This window comes from Dama dama, chromosome 19, assembly GCF_033118175.1.
Source record: "Dama dama isolate Ldn47 chromosome 19, ASM3311817v1, whole genome shotgun sequence".
NCBI lineage: Eukaryota > Metazoa > Chordata > Mammalia > Artiodactyla > Cervidae > Dama > Dama dama.
This window is the reverse complement of record NC_083699.1, coordinates 5,861,787-5,876,278: the sequence shown is the minus strand read 5'-3', so window position 1 is coordinate 5,876,278 and position 14,492 is coordinate 5,861,787. Positions and strand designations below refer to the sequence as shown.

The window sequence follows — 14,492 nt, the reverse complement described above, 5'->3', positions numbered from 1 at the left end:
AGTTGGTAATTAAGTCTTTATTTTATTAACAAATTTTCATTTATTATTTTCCCTAATTTATATAAATTAAGGACCAGTTATTAACTTTTACGATGCCTTCTTAAAATCTGATTTTCTTATTTGGTTCCTCTCTTAATTTTTTAATAGAATAAGTTGTGTTGATATATATGCTAGCATTGAGTCATTATGGCATGCCTGAAAGAAAATCTGCTTGGTCAAATGATATCATTCTTTTGATGTATCATTCTCTTGCTTCTTAAAAAGAACTAGGAGATTTTATTGTCTTTATATCATTTAGAATAATTTCAAAACTACTGAAATTAACTAACTAGATAAAATCCATGCTACTATGGATCCATCTAGTCATTGTATCTTCTCTAATTATGTATTATTAACTTCCTATATTTCTTCACCTTTACAAATTGAGGGAGGGTCCAGTTTCTTTTGTACCTATTTTGCCCAGGCCTTCTATGTTTTAAATATTTTGCCCTCTTAGGCATATAGTAATCACTTATGATTAATATTTCCCATGTTCTTTTTCATTACTAAAATTGTTAGAAAGTTGTTATTTTTTTATCCTATGTATCAAGGTGGCAGTTATTTGTTGTGTGTGTGTCAGGGGGCATATGTGTTAGTCATTCAGTCTTTTCTGATTCTCTGTGACTTTATGGACTGTAGCCTGCCAGCCTCCTCTGCCCATGGAAATCTCTAGGCAAGCATACTGGAGTGTGTAGCCATTCCCTTCTCCAGGGGCTCTTCCCAACCCAGGGATCAAACCCAGGTCTCCTGAATTGTAGGTAGATTCTGTACCATCTGAGCTACCAGAGAACTCCCATTATTTGTCATACTGATCATCAAAAATTACTAGTTTTTTTTTTTTATAGTAGGGTATCTATTTTAAATGTTTCTGTTTGGTTGGTTATCTATTTTAAATGTTTCGATACAAATAAGTTCACTTGTATAATTTTTTTTAAACATTCCTCATATAAGCAATATCATATGACATTTGTCTTTTTCAGATTTACTTCACTTAGTATGATAATCTCCAAATCCATCCCTGTTGCTTGAAGTGGCATTATTTCATCCTTTTTAAAGGCTAAATAATATTTCATTGTAAACATGTACCACTTCTTTATCCATTCCTCTGTCAATGGCCATTTAGGTTACTTCCATGTCCTGGCTATTGTAAATAGCGCTGTAAGGATATTGGCATGCATGTATCCTATTGAACCGTGGTTTTCTCCAGATATATGCCCAAGAGTGGGATTGTGAGATCACACAGTAGCTCTATTTTTAGCTTTTTAAGGAACCAAAATGTTATACACACACACATCCAAATATACATACATTCACAGAATTACTATGACACCAGCACTTTTGTTAAACATTCCGCTTAGCCTCTGTGGAAATATTTTGCACACATATTTTATGAAAGAAATAATGTCCAAGTATTCACATTAGTGCTTCCCAAGTGGCTCAGTGGTAGCTTGCCAGTGCAGGAGACCCCGATTCCATCCCTGGGTCAGGAAGATCCCCTGGAGAAGGAAATGGCAACCCACTCCAGTATTCTTGCCTGGAGAATTGTATGGACAGAGGATTCTGGAGGAATACAGTCCATGGGGGTCACAAAGAGTCGGACATGACTGAGCACGTACTCGTTCACATTAATGGAAAAGGGTGGAACTGATAAATAGCCCAAAGGTGGTGGAATATAAAATCATATACATTTGACCCTGCCCTGCACACCGTACCTTGTGATAACAGGAAGGACAACATATATCCACCAATACGTTTTTGAAGTGAGGCAACAGCTCAGGACTTGAGTCGGAAGACTGCTTCATGAACTACCAGCTACAGGAAGATTAGTGAACAGGATGATTCCCCAGGAGGCAAACAAAGCAAAAAGAACTGTCATACAATGGAAAGCGCATTTCCTCATTTTTGTTGTTATTTAGTCTCCAAGTCGTGTCCGACTCTTTTGGGACCCCATGAACCGCGGCCCGTCAGGCTCCTCTGTCCACGGGATTTCCTCATTGAGCTCACATAAAAGCGGAAGACATATCACACTGACTGCAGCTGGTTTGACTGCTGCTCATTCATAAACGGGCTTCCCAGGTGGCCCTGGCGGTGAGGGCTGGGGTGCGGGGGTGGGGTGGGGGTCAATCCCGGGGTCTGGGAAGAGTCCCTGGAGGAGGAAATGGCAACCCGCAACCCATTCCAGTATCCTTGCCTGGAGAAACCCCATGGATAGGGGAGGCTGGCAGGCTGCAGTCGGGGGTCGCACAGATTCGGACAGGTCTAAAGCGCCCTAGCACACATGCATGCATTCATAAATAGACTGGAAGAGAGCAAAATGCCCCGGCCTTATAATTACCACAGTAGGCTGAAAAAGTGATGCTTCACCAGGCTCCCCAGCAGCTGCACAGGCCAGGGGAACCACGATGACCTCATCACGTGGGAGCCGCGGCACGCATGCCGGACGGCGCCACGCGGCTCAGAGACCCACGAAGCTCCCGCGCAGGCGGCGCGGCGCCGTGGAGGCGGGGCTAGGAGCGGGCCCACCCACCCAGACCTCAGGCGTCCAGAGCCCACCGTGGGGGCGTTGCCGAGTTAAAGTGAGTTTAGTGGGGTGGGCCCCCATCCGATATGATTTGTGTTCTCATGAAAGGAGAAAATGTGAATAGACACGTGTATACAGGGAGACTAGCATGTGGTGATTGGATCTCTGCTGCCTCAAAGCAAGGAATTAGGAGAGGGGCTAGCAGAGAGGCCTGGGATGGATCCATCCCTAGTGCCTGCAGAGGAAAGGAAGAAACGTGACCCTGCGGACACCTTGATTTCAGACTTCTGGCCTCCAAAACTGTGAGACAGTGAATTTGTTTTGTTTAAGCCACTTGATTTGTGGTATTTTATTAGGCAGTTCTAGCAAATCAATACAATGCTGGAATATATATTTGAGGAGGAGAACGCCTAGGAATTTCCTTTCGGATTGGGCACTGTTGATTTACTTTGGACATCGTTACTGGGTTGCATGTTGGACATGCGATTAGGAAATCTATGTTTTCTTTTATTTTTATTGGAGTATAGTTGATTTGCAACGTGGTGTTAATTTCTGCTGGACAGCCAATTAATTCAGTTATATGTATATATTCACTCTTTTTCATATTTTTCTGCATTGTGGTTGTCACAGAATATTGAAAGTAGCTTCCTGTGCTGCACAATAGGAACTTGTTATTTATCCATTCTATATATAATAGTTTGCATCTGCTAATCCAGAATTCCCATCTCTCCCTTAGTAACCACAAGTCTTGTTTTCTGTCTGTGAGCCTGTTTCTGTTTTGTAGATAACCTCATTTGTGTCATATGCTAGTGGAAATCTATACTTTAGATGTTTCTAGAAGCATAGGGAGGATTATCAGTAAAAGTGACAGAGGATTTGCAAAGTTTGAATATATGAAATCAAGAATTTCCTCCGTATACTTTCTCCAGGTACCATAGAAGTAGATTACAGAGATATATCAATACTGGATCTAAGATACAAATGACAATAGAAAACTTTCTCTTTCTCTCTCATAGCTAGAGAAAAGAATAAAAAGCTTGGAAATTTTAGATGTTATGGTATGGGATCCAATCAAGTCTTCCTTTATACTGCCAATAAAGAAATTACAAAAGATTACTTTTGCTTAGATGTTTCCAAACTTAAGAGGAAGCCAGATGCTTACTGTTAGAGTTTGCAGTGGAAGTTTATCCAGGCTCTTTTCAACGGTCTCTTTCAGAAATGTCCTGAGACCAAATTCACAAAGTAAATAAATGAGGATTGACTGGGCTACCTTAGCATATATCTATCCACAGTCTTAAGTAGAGGAAAAAAAAAAAAAAGAAGGGAAAGAATTTAAAAAATGATTTCCTGCTCAGAGGAGTATAAAGTTTTTCAGGAATCAAAACCTAAACTCCTTGAGCTTTTCTCTAGATGTGGGCCACTTTCCTGTCCAAGGATGTAAAGCTATATGCTAGTGAGACTCACACTAACACTCATAAGGTTGAAAGAATCTTTTGTCAAGATTTACTGTAAAAAACATTCAAACTGTGGAACAACCAACAAAGTATTTTTTCTGGCAAACTGCAGTTTTTATGGTTTGCTTACATATCAGTTATTGTTGCTGAATATGCTTTTATAATGAAGAGATTTCCAAGAGTGTTTTTTTTCCTGATAAGAACTAGTAGCCAATATTCTACATGATGACAACTGAAAGGAGATTCATTATTATTAAAAAAGAAATACTTTTAAAACAACTTTTAAAATATATATTAAAAGAGTTTAAAGGAAATTATATCAAAACTGTGAAAGTATAAGTTGTTATATTGTCAAATTTCTATGTAGAGTGTATAAACCACAATGCAGAAAAATAACTGATGACAATGACTTTTGTTTTCATTTGTGACAGTCATGGGGTTATTTTTCATCCTTTAGGTGCTAAAATTGAGCTGAAGAAAAGTGGCTCTTTGCTCATAGTTAATTTCTTTATGCATTTGAAAAATGTGTGTGGTTTGTGGGCTGTTGAAATTTTCATTTTTAATTTGCCATCTGAAATATGTAGGTTTGCCACAATGTCTGTTCTCAACTGAAGAAGTTAGATATCTCAGTTTCTCTTGGGTCAGCTGGGTTTAGATTTTCTTGCCACTCCCCAAAAACACACACATGATTTCTTACTACATTTCCAACTTCTTGATTCAACTGATTAAGCATAATACCCAAGGTTCATAATTCATACCATTGTACTATAGATTTGTTTTTACAACAATAAGTATTCTGTTTTATGATTCCACTCAACAAAATTCTTGCAGATATAATTTATTACTTGGGTATTTTGAGATGATGTATTTGATGGGGTTTTGGGTTTTTTTGAAAAACCTTTTTCACTTCACTTTCATATGGGCTACATTGGTGAGTGCATATTTAGATTTGATTGAGTTATAAATTATAATGTTGATCTGTTGCCTTTTAAAAAATACAAATTGACTGAAAATGTGGGGAAAAAAGGCTTCCTAAAAAATATGTAAATCTTAATCCCTATGAATGTTACCAGATATGGGGGGAAAAAAAACAGAATATTTGTAAATGTAATTAAGGATCTTGAGATAGGAAGATTACCCTGAGTTATTGGAATGGACCCTAAATGCAAAAACATGTGTTTTTCTGAGAGGAAGGCTGAGGAGAAGGCCATATAAAGATGGAGAAGAGAGAAGTTTAAAGATGCTGACCTTCGAGATTAGAGTGACTTGTCTACAGCAAGGAACACTGGCAGCCATAGATGAAAGAGTCAAGGAGGCCTGACTAGAGCCTCAAAGGTAGCATGGCTCTTGTCAGAACCTGGATTTTGGCCCAATGATACTAATTTTGGACTTTAGCTGTCTAGAACCTTGAGAGAGTAAATTTCTATTGTTGTAAGCCACCAAACCTACAATAATTTAGTACAACAGGCATTGGAAACTGATACAATTACCTTGCATTTTTTTTCCTCTTTCCACTTGCTACAGCAATTTTTGTGCCTGTCTGGAAACTCTCTTCTCTAACTTGCTAGTTACCATCTTATTTCTCAACTTTAATAAGCACTTGTCCCTTTAAAACCAACATACTTACAATAAACTATAAGTAAGGGCAAATTGGAGAAGTTAATGGCAACCCACTCCAATATCCTTGCCTGCAGAATTACACGGACAGAGGAGCTTGGTGGGCTGTCCAAGGATGTAAAACAGTCCACTGGCTTGCAGAGTTGAACACTGCTGAGTGACTAACACACACACACACACACACACACACACACACACACACACACACACACACGGAAAACAGATGTGATTACATACTTTTTTTATATACAAGTTCTGTGAGTCAGAAAAATTGATAACCTATTCAAGGACCTACAGTTAATGTTGTAACATTCAAATCCAGATTTAGACAACACAAATGATATTATTCTTTGCACTGCAATTACAAAATATCAAAAATTACAACCCATTAAGTCATGACCACACATATTTTCTATAAATGTGTTTATAAATTCTTATCCAGCCAACTAACATACATTATCTCTTATTCTGAGACCTAGATTTAAATACAGTGATGTCATAAGTGATAAAGCTCCACGGATTGCATCCTCAATATGGTCATGAGCAACTTGAACTCCAACATTTGAAGTCTTGAAACATACATAAGTCCATCATCTCTCAGGACATCATATTCACAGGTAAGAATATAGGTTGATGGCAAATTCTGTAGCTGGGAATCATTGTCCAAAAGGGTGATAATATGATATACATAAGTGCTGGTGATGAATAACTAGATCTTCCAAGAACTGGTTTAGTATAAATATGGCCCTCTCTATACTTCTTGGGTAAGAGAGTACTCCAGTTAACAAACTTGAACGAACGTCTTTATTCCAGAGGCATATGTCGGTTTCTTCTCATTGCCTGGGGAAATATTTCATTCTTGGTTAAATGCACACTCACAAGTTTTATGGCTATGTCTCTTGTCAGAACTATACCATGTTCAATTTCTCAGTGAGATGGCGAATAAGAATCAATTACCTGTGAGAAAGGGGAAAGCAAAGCTTGTATCTTGATTTTATGTTTTATTTCAAGATCATTTTGCACCTGAAAAAAAAAGATAGTATCCTATAATGCAAAGACTTCTGAAACACCAGGAGAAGGAAAATTAATTTTAATAATTTATGCAGTCTTGAGATAAACAAGTCTATGTAAATTGATGGATGTCACAATTATTTTCACAATACTTATGTCTTTCAGTGATATGAAAAAAAAGTGTCAAACTTATTTCAGTAGTAAAGATTTAAAAGTTTTCATGGTGTGGGTGAGACTGATAGAGATACAAACTTCCAGTTATAAAATAAATGTCTCATATGTAATATATAACATGGTGACTATAGCTAATAATACTATGTCATATATTTAAACATTGATAAGACAGTAAATCTTGAAAGGTCTCATCACAAGAAAAAAGTTCTAAATACATGTGGTGATGGATATTAACTAGATTTATTGTGGTGGTCTTTTCATTTTATATATACATATGTATATAATTTTTATACCATACACCTGTAGCTGATATACTGTTATATGTCAGTTACATCTCAATACACATTTTTCTAAAGTCATATGGCAGAAGGTGCACTATTTGTCTATACCCAAGAAAAGCTGGGGAAACTGGAGCCTCAGCCTCAGTGAGGTTCTCAATCTGAGATGTTGACAAAGTATCAGTAACCTGGCTCCGTTACCACAGTAACAGCAAAAACTATTGCTTAGATTTGTGTTAGCAAATTGGTGTCTTATAATCAGTTGCGTCAGTACATAAAATGAGGTCAGCACAGTGGGCAAGGGGGAAAATAAAGAATGAGAGGGAGAGATAGAGAGGAGAAAGGAAGGTACCTACGTGTATGGTGTTTTTGTCAAAAATCACCAATAGAAATTACCTAAATAAGACATTCCTACAGAAAATTGACAGTATATATAAGTTTGTAAAAATTCTTGGCTGAAAGTAACCAAAGTGAATAGAAGAAATCAATGTAACTATTAAAATAATCTTATTTCATTTTAAAATTAAAGATAAATGTTTATGTATTTAAAATAAATATTAAAAATTAAAATATTCTAAAATATTCCTAAAATTTAACATAATGTTATTTAGCTAATAAGAAAAGTTCCCAACATCATGCCATAAATTTTTAAGAAATATTATCCAAATGTAGAAGTACCGAGACAAAAAATAAACAGAAGCCAATCAATAGGAACTTAGCTTGTGAAAAAATAGTGACGTGTTTGTGAAACAAAGGGATAAAATTACAAAAAACATCTTGATGACCTTCACACAGTTTTACGTGCAAGGGAAAGATGTGGAATAATGGACAAGGATTTTCCTTTCCAGAGGTAGTGGGTATCCTGAAGTCTCATCTGTGACCCTGCAGACTATCATAGAGAACCTCAGGATAATGTCCAGGGAACAAGTGTCTCAGCCGAAGTGTGGCATCTGAGACAGTGGCATCTGGACAAATGAAAAAACCTGCTACTGCTCCAGGTCAAAGCTCAGGACAGAAGGATGTATCTCTGGTCAACCTCTCACCACAGTGTCTAGCTGAACCTAATGGAGGGAATACATTGAAATTCAAGAGGCCCACCAGAAAGGGAAATGCACCTCCATAAGGCATGCTCAGGGTGCTAGACATTTCACAAGTATATAATAAAACTGAGCCAAGATAAAGACCCCTGACAGAAACTCCCCTAGATCCAAAGCTCTCCCAAGCACCCTCAGGTAGATGATCTAATGAGCAAAGGCCCACTGCAACTCACCCTCAGTGTCCCACACTTAAGAGACAGGGACCACATGCCCAGGGATGAGGCAAAAAGGAATCTACCAACTCTCTTATCTAGCTCTAACCTTCCTTTCTGTACTGTTGCATGAAATAAATCATTTTCCTATGCATGTGTCACTCTTTGCCACCCCTGCATTCCTATTGTGCCCCTTCTTGCTATTTAATACTTTTTCCTGTCTCTCTCCTGTCCTCCAAAGCTCCTTTCAAAATCAACCATTTTCAAGATATTGGGAGAGCACCTTCTAGTTAGATCCTTCACATTTGGCAGTTCTTCCATAGTCTCAATATCTGTGTTCTCAGTCTCCTGTAAACTTCTCAGATATTTTCTCCACACTTTCTATATACTTAGAACCATATATATGTGACAGATGGGGAGACAGTGGAAGCAGTGGCTGACTTTATTTTGGGGGCTCCGAAATCACTGCAGATGGTGACTGCAGCCATGAAATTAAAAGATGATTACTCCTTGGAAGGAAAGTTATGACCAATCTAGACAGCATATTAAAAAGCAGAGACATTACTTTGCTAACAAAGGTCCGTCTGTTCAAGGCTATGGTTTTTCCAGTGGTCATGTATGGATGTTAGAGTTGGACTCTAAAGGAAGCTGAGCACCAAAGAATTGATGCTTTTGAAATGTGGTGTTGGAGAAGACTCTTGAGAGTCCCTTGGACTGCAAGGAGATCCAATCAGTCCATCCTAAAGCAGATCAGTCTTGGGTGTTCATTGGAAGGACTGATGTTGAAGCTGAAACTCCAATACTTTGGCCTGATGTGAAACTCCAATACTTTTCCTGATGCAAAGAGCTGACTCATTTGAAAAGACCCTGATGTTGGGAAAGATTGAGGGCAGGAGGAGAATGGGATGACAGGATGAGCTGGTTGGATGGCATCACTGACTCAATAGACATGGGTTTGGGTAGACTCCAGCAGTTGGTGATGGACAAGGGAGGCCTGGTGTGCTGCGGTTCATGGGGTCTCAAAGAGTCAGACATGACTGAGCAACTGAACTGAACTGATGCATGTAAACATCTGATTGAAGTAGACTTCTCTTTCTCTCAACACCTCTAAATTCCAAACACTTTTACCTCTTTCAAGCCAATGAACAAGTTTTCCCTCCTTATAAAAATGTACATAGTAATCTTTCTATTGGATTTCAAATTCCACAAACACTGGCTCAATACTTGCTATTATTTTATTTCCCATTGGGTCTAAGATAGTAAAATGCTCAATACAGTTTGAAAAAATAATAGAAAATGAATGAATAAATATTGCTGTTCATTTTATAATTTTGTTAAGAGGACACTATTCTTGGGACCAGGAATCACAGGATATAAAAAGCAGTAACAGGCATATAAGTAGATCCCCAAAATAACACTGAATTATTGAACTATCTATAGCTTAGTTCATCCCTTCTAAAGCCACCTGGATTCAAAGACAACCAGTTAATCAGAATGCAAAGGTACAAATAAACATTAATCTTGAACCATAAATATTAATGCTGAAAAAGCCCTGAATGGAACACACTATAAAATGGACATGAATATCACATAAATGGATATGTATTCCTCATTTTGTGGTCAACTTATATGTACCTGAATGCAAAAAATAAGTAAGACATTCATCTCAAGATGTCACTACTTTGGAGAAACAAGAATGAAAGTACAAAGTCAAGAAAGTTGAAAAACATACCCAGCTCATAGCAATATTCTTGAGGATTAGACATCAGTAACTGTATTTAAATTGTCCGTTTCACTTTTTATTACTTTTTCAGTAAAACAAAGACCTTTGGGTAACTCAGTAATTAAATGATTATGGAAGATGTTCAACAAAGCCCATTCTTAATCTTTTTCAATAAGAGTACAAGGGGTTTGATATTAAACCTTATATATTTAAACAGCATTAATCCTAAATTTAGGCTACTCAATGGAAAATTATCCTATATAAATTATTCACTCTGTCCCTTATTTATTAAATTACCTACTTTGAATCCCTAATTTTTCAAGTTATAGGCCTTGTCACTAATACTATGTTATTGTGAGAGTAGTTTATTAACATCATGTTAATAATCAAGGAGATCAAGGAGATCATCCTTGAACTCGATATTTGAGAGCAAGATTTGGGACCAGTTCATGAAAGGCATCTATATTATGGTTTAAAGCTTGTTGTAACATGTACACTCCTACATCAATTTCTTTGTTCACAACCAATCCCCAGGAGTTGGGAGTCATAGCTGAGGACTGATTGGTCACAGAGTCAGAGAAGAGATGATGCTCCATGACTTTCTACCATGCCCAGAGAGGCCTGCATCGGTCCACCAATTCAGCTACTTTGAAGCCCACTCAAAGCAGTTGTCTGTGTCATGAACAACTATGCCTGGTATAAAGCCTGCTCCAGGCTGCTTGAAGCATTATCAAGTCCTCTTCTACCTGCCAAATGTCCTGAGACCAAATATCTAGAGCATGGTGCCTTCCTGGAGAGTGGTAGGTTCCTCCTTCCAATGGACTATACTGCAGTCCTTGCACTGAATCCCTCATTATCCACTGCCTCTCACCACTCACTGGCTCACAAGGGTCCCTTCCAAACTTAGACTCCTGGTTTGGGGGTGTGTTATCCATCCAAAGCCCTACACACCCACAGCAGCTTACCCACTGCCTGTCATTTGTAGAAAAATCAGTTCAGTTCAGTTGCTCAGTGGTGTCAGACTTTTTGCAACCCCATGGACCGCAGCATGCCAGGCTTCCCTGTCCATCACCAGCTCCCAGAGCTTGCGCAAACTCATGTCCTTGAGTTGGTGATGCCATTCAGCCATCTCATCCTCATAGAGAATGGATGTGTGCAAGATGTTAACTTATTTATGGTGTTCCTACATTGCTAGCAATGTCTTTGTACTCACACAGCCCAGCAAATCTGTAATTTTTCAACCTTGAACCCTCAGCTTTTATCACCCTCCTTTCCCCACCCCACCAACTAATTTCCTCTCCACTGACCTAACTCCACCCCCCACACCGCACCCAATTTTACAAAAACACAGGTAGTCAGTGAGTATCTGGATGTACTATGGATGACCATGAAGGAATTCCAATATGAAAGGCCTTTTGGTCTCATTCTAGGACACGTGTAACAACCATACTGGAAGCTGGAGAAATCCCACACCAGGCCTGCTGTAGTCTAAATGTTATCTAAATGTGCCTCCATTATTCATATATTAAAAATCTAATGACCAAGGTGATGGTCTTAGTAAGAAGGCATTTGAGAATTGATTTGGTCATGACATGAAACCCTGGTAAATGGGATTAATTCCCTTCTAAAAGAGGCCTCAAATGGCTAGCTCTCCCCTTCCATCATGTAAGGATGCAGTGAAAAGCCTGTGAGCTGGGAGAGGGCCCCAGTTCAACTTCCAGAACTGTGAGAAATAAGTTTCTGTTATTTATAAGCAACCTAGACACTGGTATTATATACAGCAGCTCAAACAGACTAAGATGGGGCCCTTTGAAGAACCCAACTTAACTCTCCTCTTTATGGATTCATCCCATCCTTTCCTGTTTCTTATTATCCCCTCAAGAATGCCACCTCCCATTATGTTCTAAAAGTAGGACAGTGCAACACAGCATATGACCTAAAAGTGCCAGATTCACAGTGACCCATGCCCAGGTGCAATACCCAGTCAGTTGGGAAAGAGGAGCTTGAAATCAGTGCTACTTCAAGCTTAAGATTTTTGTATCTGCGTTTGAGTCCTGGGCAAGTTACTTAACCTGTAAATGCTCAGTTTCTTGATCTTTGAAACTGATGTAATAATAGTAAGTGTGGCATATGGTTTTTGCCAGGGTGAGATAAAGCATTCATAGTACAGCTTCTGGCATACAGAAGACACTCCGTAAATACTGACTATATTTCTTATTGCCATTGAAATAAATGTTGAAGGAACCCAACAGCTTATCTTTGGAACGCTTCAGAAAATATTTGTTGATCTTCCAGCAGGCAAACCATAGGAAATGATGGCTTAGCTCCATTTTTGATTGAAGATACAGAGGTACTGTCTGAACTGGACAAACATCTTAATAACTCCTACAGAAACCATGGATCAAACCACAAAAGGCTTCTGAAAAATATATGCTCCCCCAACCCTATGTAAGTATCACTATATGATGGAGCAGCGTTGTCATGCACTGCTTCTTTTTACCATTTCAATGACTTGCTCAATCTGGTCTGTTACCCAGTTCTCTCCTATTGTTATTTCCCTTATTTCTCTAAAATACACATTTTTGACAAGCCCCACCTCCACTTTTAAATAGAATCCTAGCTCCCAGAAGTTCACTTTGGATCCAAGCTATCTACTCTTTGAGAAGTCATGATTACTAATATTCAATGTATATTTATTCCAAGCAAGACATTCTGGTTACTGCTTTATATTGAATTTCCTCTCGTATATATCATAAAACTCTCAAATCTACTTCCTCTACTCATCTTTATTCATTATTCCCCAAATCCGATACTATAGTTCCCCAGACCTGTCAATTCCACTTCTTTTTATTTCACTAATCATCCACTTTTCTCCATTCTCACTGCCACTCTCTTAATCCATGACACTCTATTTGTTGCTCAAAGTACTGAAATTCTTTCCCTACTCCCTCCTTTTCCACTTTCCAATTTACTCTCCATTTTTTTAACAAAAGTTTCTTTGATTTTTATTATTTTTTGATGTGGACCATTTTTAAAGTCTTTATTGAATTTATTACAATATTGCTTCTGTTTTATGTTTTGGGTTTTTGGAACCTGCATTAAAAAGTGAAGTGTTAGCCACTGGACTGCCCGGGATGTCCCAACATCAGTCATTTTTACATAAGAATGTGATTGAAACTTTTCAATAACTTCTTTGTCCCCTTGGAGTCAAGGAATCATATCTCACAAGGTCCTTTCGTGATTTGCCCCACCAGTCTTTCTAACCTCATCACTCACTATACTTTCCTCATTTCCTCTGATATAACATCTATGGACTTCTTTCATTTGTTTGGATCAGAAGCCAAGGAAGGAAACAAACAATGACAACCTGCACAGGGAGAGACAAAGAGAATCTACACACAGTCTTTTGGGCAAGTAAGAGACCGTGAGGTGAACTGAGAGATTAGCATTTAAACATATACATTACCATATGTAAAACAGATAGCTTGTGGGAAGTTGCAGTATAACACCACAAGCTCAACCAGGCGCTCTGTGACAAGAGCTCTAATTTTTTTCTACAAAGACATTGAGGATTAACTGTAAGATTGTTTTCTATTACACAATGGGACAGCTTAAGTAAAGTAGCTAACCAGGTACAACAAGTTGAAGAGAGGAGGAGTTTAAACCCTGGGATATTCTGAAGAGTGGAGAGAGAAGACAGGTATGCTGCCAGACTTCAGAAATATACAGATTTTTTAAAAAATTATTATCCCAGTTTTCAAAACACTTAGAATCTAATTGGGGATATACACATGCAACAGATCATAAGACAATCCCTATACTGTAACTGTGGAGATGCAGGTTTGATCCCTGGGTCTGAAGATCTCCTGGAGAAGGAAATGACAATCCACTCCAGTATTCTTGCCTGGAGAATTTTATGGACAGAGGAGCCTGTCAAGCTACTCCCATGATGACCTGGGGAGTTCATCTTTCAGTGTTCTATCTTTTTGCCTTTTCATACTGTTCATGGGGTTCTCAAGGCCAGAATACTGAAGTGGTTTGCCATTCCCTTTTCCAGTTGACCACATTTTGTCAGAACTGTCCACCATGACCCATCCATCTTGGGTGACCCTACATGGCATGGCTTAGTTTCGCTGAGTTAGACAAGGCTTGGATGTGGAATATCTCTTCACAGCTGCTCCAGCAAAGTGCAACCGCTGCTCCTTACCTTGGACGTGTGGTAGGTCCTCATGGCCGCTGCTACTGACCTTGGACGCGGGGTGTCTCCTCTTGGCCGCTCACTGCTCCAGTGCCATGCAGCCATGTTTGTTCCTATTGTCACTTTATTAATTGTTTGGGTTTGTTTTTTAGGTCTTTTTTATTCCCTTCCCCTTTTGTTCTCTTGTATTTTCTGCCTAGAGAAGTTCATTTAGCAATTGTTATAGAG

At 38.6% G+C, this 14,492-nt stretch overlaps 1 pseudogene; it reads right to left on the bottom strand.

Moving 5' to 3' along the window:
• Positions 1–6,055: 6,055 nt before the first annotated feature.
• Positions 6,056–14,369, bottom strand: LOC133073906 (arylacetamide deacetylase-like 2; annotated as a pseudogene).
• Positions 14,370–14,492: the final 123 nt, after the last annotated feature.